Below are 8,274 nucleotides of genomic sequence, written 5' to 3' on the forward strand. Positions count from 1 at the left end.
ACTCCCCAGCTCAGCTTCCCGTCTGGAAAGCCGGAGTGATTTTTGAATAACAGCAAGTCATATCTGATGTGGCAGCAACTGGCAACTCTGACATTGAGCTTGGCTGTGGCCATCATCCAGGCTTCCTCACTTCTCCTTGAGAAGCAATTACAATTTCACAGGCTGGAATTAAATCTCCCTGTGGTATGAGTTGAGTAACTGACGATGTCAAAGTGATTTCGAGCTGCTAATCTCTTGCTGGAGTAGAAGGGAAACTGGAGGCTGTCCTTGTGGCAGAGGAGGCTTGCAACTCTAAAGCTCCGACTCTTTGCTGTGTTTTAATTCACACTGAGGTCAGCTGCCATGGCCTCCTCCCAAGAAAACCAATACCTCTAGTTGGTAGAAGATTCGATGTTTTCTTAACAATGGAAGCAAAGGAAGGTTAAAGGGAAGGGAGAAGTGTTTGGGCTGGAGAGGAAAATAAAAATGGGCTGGGGAGGGGATGGCTCAGTCCAATGTGCCAGACAGGAGGACCTGAGTCTGATCTCCAGTGCCCACATGGCAGCATGTGCATGTCATCCCAGCACTGGGGAGGTAGAGACAGGAGGATTCCCAGAACTTGTTGGCCAACCAGTCTAGTGAAATTGGGCAACCCCCAGGTTTAGTGAGAGGCACTGTCTTAAAAAATATGGAGCCAGGCTTGGTGGCCCCTGCCTTTAATCCCAGTTCTTGGGAAACAGAGAGAGGTAGACTGAGTTCCAGGGCAGCCTGCTCCACATACAGAGTCAGCTAGAGCTGCATAATGAGAACCCTGTCTCAAAGAAACCCAAACAAAAAAATTGAGTGTTCCCGAAGAACACCTAAGGATGAGTTCAGTCCCCACATGTATATGTATACACATGTAAGTTCACCTGTGCACGTAAGTGTACCATCATACAAGTCAATTAATGTTTTAAAAAGAAGCCTAGAAAGATGTCTCAGTTGATAAAAACACTCTTTCCGAAAGCCTGGGGTTCCCAGTCATCCCAGGACCCACAGCAGAATGCTAGAACCAACTGCTGAAAGTTGTCCTCTGACCTCCACATATGCACTATGACACACACATTCTTATACACACACACACACATGCATACATGCATCATGAACACATATATACCACACACACACATCATAGACAGACACACCACACACACATAATTCATACATATATATCATATACATACCACAGATATACATATTTCATACACATATACATCACACACATACATCATATACACACATCACACACACATACTTCATACACATACTACATACACACACATACATACATCACACACATATACAGACACAATAATAATAAAAAATAAAGTTGTAAGGCTGGGTCTCAGGTAGCCTACTCTGGCCTCAAACTCACTCTGTAACTGAGGTCAACCTAAACTCTTCATCTTCCTCCCTTTGCCTCCAAGTGCTGAGATGTCAGGTATCCTGATAGACCCAGCCTTGGATTCACCTTTTATAGAGAGTCATCATTTAATATAGTGTCACATGTCATAGACCAGTGGGTTTATTGCCTGTAGGTGTAGGCCAATTTCTAGGCTTCTTATCTGGGGTGGGTTTTGGCTGGTTTTACATCAAAAGTTCTACATCTTTTTTGGCCTGAGGAAAGCATTTGTGCTGACAGGTTTTGCCACCCCTGTTCATCCCATCTGCCAGGTGCGATTGTTAAGTGGGATGGATGGCGTTGTCAGTGGTAATCTATGATATATTAAAATTCAGTCTGGTTCTGTGCATTCCATTTAATTAGGCATCAACAATGTGTTTTTCCTGAGTAAGGACTCTAGACCTAGCAATATAATTACTTAAATAAACAAGCAAGCACCAAGGAACCAAAGAAGCTAGCTTAGCTAAAATATGATAGGCTCTTATCAAAGGAAACATCTATCATCTCAGCCATTGCTACATTTCCCCTTATTCATACACCATTCCAATGGTCAGAAACAAGGCAGAGGTGTGGACCCTCATACAAGTTCACAAGGGTGGTGGTGTGAGGTACCCCACATCATACCCTAACCCACTCCTTCATCCTACTGGTTTGATTATCAGCTTTCATTTTTAAACATGGTTAACTTCACACAACACATGCCCTCCAGTGACTCTCGATGCATTCCCCAATGCCTCAGGGCCAGGCCTCAGCCTTTGCTCTAACTTTCCATAACTTTGATTTTAATGATTTCGGATCTATGGATTTGTTCATTCTAAATATCTCAGATAATTGAAATGATATGGCGCATTTCTTATATTTGGCTTATTTTACTTGGCATACTATTTTCAACTTCATCATATGTATACACACACACACACACACGTACGCAAGTGTGCATTTTGTTTATCCATTTGTGTGTTGATACTCATTTGAGCCGCCCCACCCTTTGGCTATGGTGAACAGTGTTATTTTCTCTATGCATATATTTGTTAAGTACCTGTTTGTAGTTCTTACATATATAGCTAGAAATGCAATTTCTAGGTCATGAAGTAGGACTGTGTTTAACTTTCTAAGGATCTCCCAAACTGTTTTCCTAGAATTGACATCTCATTCTGTGGGATTATATATTTCCATTTCCTTAGATAAGTTCAGCAATTTCTTCTGAACTTTTCAAACTTACTAAAAGTTTGAGAGTGAAGCAAGGTTCGTGTACCAGCCATGCACCTCCCAGGATTGTCCCGTTTCCCATACTCCCCTTCTCACTCAACCCAGACACTGCTCTGGTGTTTTACATTTTTGCTGTAGTCTATATATTTAAATTATTTACTTGTTTGTGTATGTGTTTGTTTCGTGTGTACAGGGTGTGGGAAGGATGATGGTGGCACCTACAATGTATACATAGAGGTTAGAGGAAAACTTGAGTCTCCTCTTCCTTCATGGAAGCCAAACTCAAGTTGTCAGGCTCAGGGTCAAGCATGGAGCCATCTTGCTGACCCAGCTCAAATTTTAAAGCAAATACCAGATATCAAGCAATTCTCATCCCTTCTCAACTACATCCAAAATAGGAAGGAGTATCCCTTTTGCATAAGTCATCATAATTAACCCAAATTCTTCAATACCAATCAGTATGTTATCAACATTTACTTTTTTTTTGAGTTTTAAAATATGGTCTCAAATTTGATTGTATTGCATATAAAAATCCAAGCAAGGTCCATTTTATTTGATTGGTTCATATGTGTTTTCTTAGAAGAGTGCTGGGTCTAGAGCCAACATAGTCTAGATCAAGCCTACGCCCTGTCACTCAACTGTTCTCCAGCCCTTAGTGTCCTATACGTTGGTTCTAATCTCTTTCTCTTTTATCTATACCAGTGATTCTCAACCTGTGGGTCCCGACCTTTACAAGGGTTGCATATCAGATATCCTGCATATCACATATTTACATTATAATCCATAACAGTAGCAAAATTACAGTTATGGAGTAGCAATGAAATAACTTTATTGGTCAGGGTCACCACAACAGGAGGAACTATATTAAAGGATCTCAGCATTGGGAAGTTTGAGAACAATTGTTCTATGCTATTGTTTTCTGGGGAAAAAAAAAGGTCAGAGGGATTGTAGAATGGTGATAAAACATTCACCATAGGCTATCTCCCTCCCTCTCTCCCTCCCTGCTTCTCTCTCTTCTCTTCCTCCGTCTTTCCTTGCCTCCTTCCCTTCCCTTCCCTGGTCTCCTTTGACAAGGTTGTGGTGTATAACTTGGTCTAGCTGTGGACTTGCAGTCTCCCTTTCTCAGGCTCCTAGGGACTGGGATTGCAGGTATATCTTCCCATATCTTGCTGTACATTCTCTTAAACACTTTCGTTTTGCCAAAGTGACACATACTGCATTTCTACAGCTGGCACGATCAAGCCTTAACATCAGCAGCGAGAATCACCTGAAATATTTTTCAATTAAAAACTACAGATTCCTGGCCTTTCTGCCTCTCACTACATACTCAGAACCCAGAAGGGCTCATTTGGAGATACAGCTGGCAATACAGACAACTTTAGTGACGACCATAAGCAAAATCGAGTAGGCAGTCCCTGTGGAGGAAGCATCACCTTGGAGACATGGAGTTTGTCAGGTCATCTTGCTCTCTAACTAAAGAAACAGCACTGTCTGTGAAAGGATTCCAATGGTGTCGAGATGACCCAGAGGAGAAGACAGGACCCAATACCACCATCTTCACGATTTAGCCACTTCAGCAGAGACCATTTGAAGGATGCGTTAAGGCCGTCATGCTGGGATGAAGATCCTCTTTGTAGTGAGTTCATGACACATTGACCACACTTGAGAGGTTGGAGGCATGGGGTATAGATACCAATTGTATGAGAGTCTTCTGTACAGAAAACAGACCTCTTCTCCCCTGCTTTCCTGTTTCCTCATTCAGTATTATTTGTATCAATACTGCCTTGCAGGTACCAATCCAATCTCATTCTCCTACTTCCCCCCCCCCATCCTCTCAAATTATTCTAACCCTGTCCATTGGGAGATCATTTACTTGGCTCTGGAGTGGTGTCCTATTGATGCGCACCATCAGTTGGTGATCTATTTTGTCATAATTGCTTCTCCTGGCATTGCAGGAGAGCCCAGCACATCTGCACTGTCTGTCCCAGAACGAACCACTTCTCCCAGGATCCTGACTCCTTCTGTTACACAACGGTTTCATAAACCAAGATCTGCGTGCCAGGGGGCTGGTTGCTTTTGAAATGCCAGTGCTTTTTGTCTCCAGAAGACTGCGCCAGGAAGTCTGTGTATCTTATGGTAGGTCTTCATGGTCAACTTGACAGGATTCATCCCTCATGGGAACACTCCTGTGGGTGTTATCTATGAGGATGCTTTCAGAAAAGGTGAACTAAGTAAAGACACACCCTGAGTGTGGCTGGCACCATCCCTGGAGCTCAGGTCCCAATCTGAGGAATAACAAAGGAAATGTGAACTCAGCACTATCCTTCATCCTTCTCTGCTTCCTGACTGACAATGACGACGAGGATGATGACATCGACAATGACAGTGATAATGATGATGATAACAATAACAATAATAATAATTCTCTCAGTCATAGAACCCAGCTTCTTGGTTGTTTGGAACTATGAGGGGAGGAACTGTGGTATATCTTCCTGTGACTTTTAAGAATGCTTACTTTTGTACTATCTTACTTTCAGAGTTATAACAGAGAACAGAATGAGTTTTGCCTAAAACTGTCTCTGTGACTTATCTTCTTAATCTTCTCATCTTCATTTTCTGCATCCTGGAAACCACTGAGCGATCGATCCCTATAGAGTCCTTTCTAGAATGGAATCCTACAGCAGGTAGCAGTTTTAGATTGACTTTTCCCATTTGGCAATGCATATGTATTTATTTGTTTTAATAATTTTTACTTGTGTGCATATGTGTGTGGGTATATGCATGTGAGTGCAGGTGCCAGTCATGGCCAGAAGAGGGTATGGAATGCCCCGGAGCTAGAGTCATAGGTACTTGTGCATTATCTGGCATGGGTGCTAGGACCTGCATTCCGGTCCTCTGTAAGAGCAGCGTGTGCTCCTAACTGTTGGGTCTTCACTTCAGCTACCACAAGATGCATTCAAAAATTCATTCATGCCTTTTGTAAGTCTTTTTTTTTTTTAATCACTGAATAATACTCCACGGTTTGAGCAAACCACAGTTTATTTATCCTTTACCTATAGAATAGCATCTGGTTGCTTTCATAGTGAAGCAATTACTTAGAAAGCTACTACAAAGTCCTCCACTTATCTGGCTGAACATCAGGGAGCGAGATGGCTGATTTCCTTATGTTAAGAGTAACCTCAGTTGCTTCTGTAGCAATCTACCAAATGGTCTTCCAGTGGGGCGAGCCCACTCTGTTCCCTCCAGTGATGAAAAGCACCATTTCCTGTCCTCACCAGCAGTTGTTATGAAGAGGGGACTTTTGGTTACTAATATTTCAGTCATTCAGACAGTTGTATAGAGGTGCTTGGTTGTTCCTTAATATATTGTCTTTCTTTTAGCCAGGCATGGTGATACACACCTTTAATCAAGGCCAACCTTCAGGAATTAGAAGCAGGCAGATCTCTGAGTTCAAGGCCATCCTGATCTACAGAGCAAGTTCTAGGAAAGCCAGGACTACACAAAGGAACTTTGCCTTGGGGTAGAAAAAGCACACAGACATATACAAATAAAAAAACAAAAAAACAAAACTGGTTTTCTGTGGTCATACAACAAACCACAAGCTCTAGAAACTAAATCATTATGAATGACCTACCACCCAGCCACCTTCTCTCACCTCTCATTGGCCCAACACAAAGAACTGGCCTCTTGTAGCCAAGGAATGCTTATTATTGAGATGGTTAAGGCCTCAGTGGCACACCCATCCTACAAAAACATCTGAACAGCTGTGGTGGCAACTCAGTCACTCAAGGGCTTGCCTTACAGTCTAAGAGTACACAAAACATGAGATGATCTGCAGGACCTACATCCAAAGTCCCTACATTTATATATTTCTAGATAAGTTCACCTCTCTGACCCTCATCAAAGGATCTTCTTTTTACAGTGGATGAGGCTCACAACTGATGAAGGTGCAGAGAATAAGAGACCACAGAATGCTTAGCCTTAAATGGCATATATATCATACTCCAAGGTTCAGAGAATGTCAAGATAGAGCAGGTAGAAAAGACTGTAAGAGCCAGAGGCTGCAGGTAAGTACAATGGAAGTTTTCAAGACCCAACAGGGCATTTGCACAGATGAGTCCACAGTGGTCCTGACAGGATACACAAGGCCTACACAAGCTCAAGTCAAACAAAATCCCAGCATGGAGACGGAAGTGGGCACCAGAGCTAAGGTGCAATTGATAGCTGCTGAGAGGGAGAGTCCATTTCTTTAAGGTTGATTTTCCTGGTAGATCAACCAGGCTCCAGTGAATGACCCCACACCCTATTGGGAAGCACAAATCAGACCTGACAGTTTTCTTTTCCTTTTCTTTTTTTATTTTATTTATTTATGTATTTATTTATTTATTTATTTATTTATTTATTTTGGTTTTTCAAGACAGGGTTTCTCTGTGTAGCCCTGGGTGTCCTGGAGCTCACTCTGTAGACCAGGCTGGCCTCGAACTCAGAAATCCGCCTGCCTCTGCCTCCCAAGTGCTGGGATTAAAGGCGTGCGCCACCACCACCTGGCTCTTTTTTTATTTTTTAATGTGGACACAAAGTTGGTTAGATAGAGAGATGGGAATGGATCTGGGAAGAGTTGAATGAAAGGGCTGGATATGATAAAAAATACATTGTATGACATTCTCAGAGAATAAAAACATATATTTAGCCAGGCAGTGGTGGTGCATGCCTTTAATCCCAGCACTTGGGAGGCAGAGGCAGGCGGATTTCTAAGTTCGAGGCCAGCCTGGTCTACAGAGTGAGTTCCAGGACAGCCAGGGCTACACAGATAAACCCTGTCTCGAAAAACCAATATATATATATATATATATATATCAAGGTGATTTCCTCTCCAAGAGGCTAACTACTGCCCTTCTCAGGAACATGGCAACTTGGAAGAAAAGCTGGTGTGTCTCAGGTCTTTGTGGAGCAAACAATGCTTACTTCCTTTGTCTTCCTTTGACTGCCTTCATAATGATTTAAAAATTGATAAATATATTTATTTATGAAATGCTAGATTTTGATTCCCCCACACTTCAAGTTACCACAATTTTATTATTCAATAAAATGTCTATATTTGAGCCAGCAAGATGGTAAATGTGTCTGCTGCCAACATGGTCGACTGCTTGTCATCCTTGGGCACACATGATGGGAAGAAAAAAACCAACTCCTGAAAGTTGTTCTCTGGTCCCCACAGGCACACACACAGACAGACAGACACACACACAGACACATACATACAAGTAACATACAGACTGAGCAAACTATATTTAGACTATATGTATATATAGACATTTATATATGCACGTAACAATAATGAATGAAAATAGAGGCCATAAAATTGAAAGAGAGCAAGGAGGAGTACGTGGACAGGTTTGGAGGTAGGAAAAGGATGGGTGAGATGATATATTATAATCTCAAACATTAAGAAAGAAATAAAAACGACTAAGCAGTTTCCTGATTGAGGCTCTCAAAACACTGATATTCACAGCCTTGGGAAAAGCAGGGCAGGCTTGAGATAGCCAGTCCATCTCCTTAGCATAGTAGCTTTCCCATAGCTATTCTACAGGGCCATTATAAGACATCCCCACCCAGTGGGTGCCTGGAACTCAGAAGACAACCAA

The 8,274-nt window shown here is 42.2% G+C and overlaps 1 non-coding gene across 1 annotated transcript; it reads left to right on the top strand.

Moving 5' to 3' along the window:
* The first annotated feature begins 7,484 nt into the window (after window positions 1-7,484).
* LOC114627810 lies at window positions 7,485-7,625 on the top strand. The gene has a single exon (XR_003712404.1). It is a non-coding gene; the product is annotated as a small nucleolar RNA SNORA67 (small nucleolar RNA).
* Window positions 7,626-8,274: the final 649 nt, after the last annotated feature.

The sequence above is a fragment of the Grammomys surdaster genome, unplaced genomic scaffold (assembly GCF_004785775.1).
Source record: "Grammomys surdaster isolate TR1022 unplaced genomic scaffold, NIH_TR_1.0 258, whole genome shotgun sequence".
NCBI classification, from domain to species: Eukaryota; Metazoa; Chordata; class Mammalia; order Rodentia; family Muridae; genus Grammomys; species Grammomys surdaster.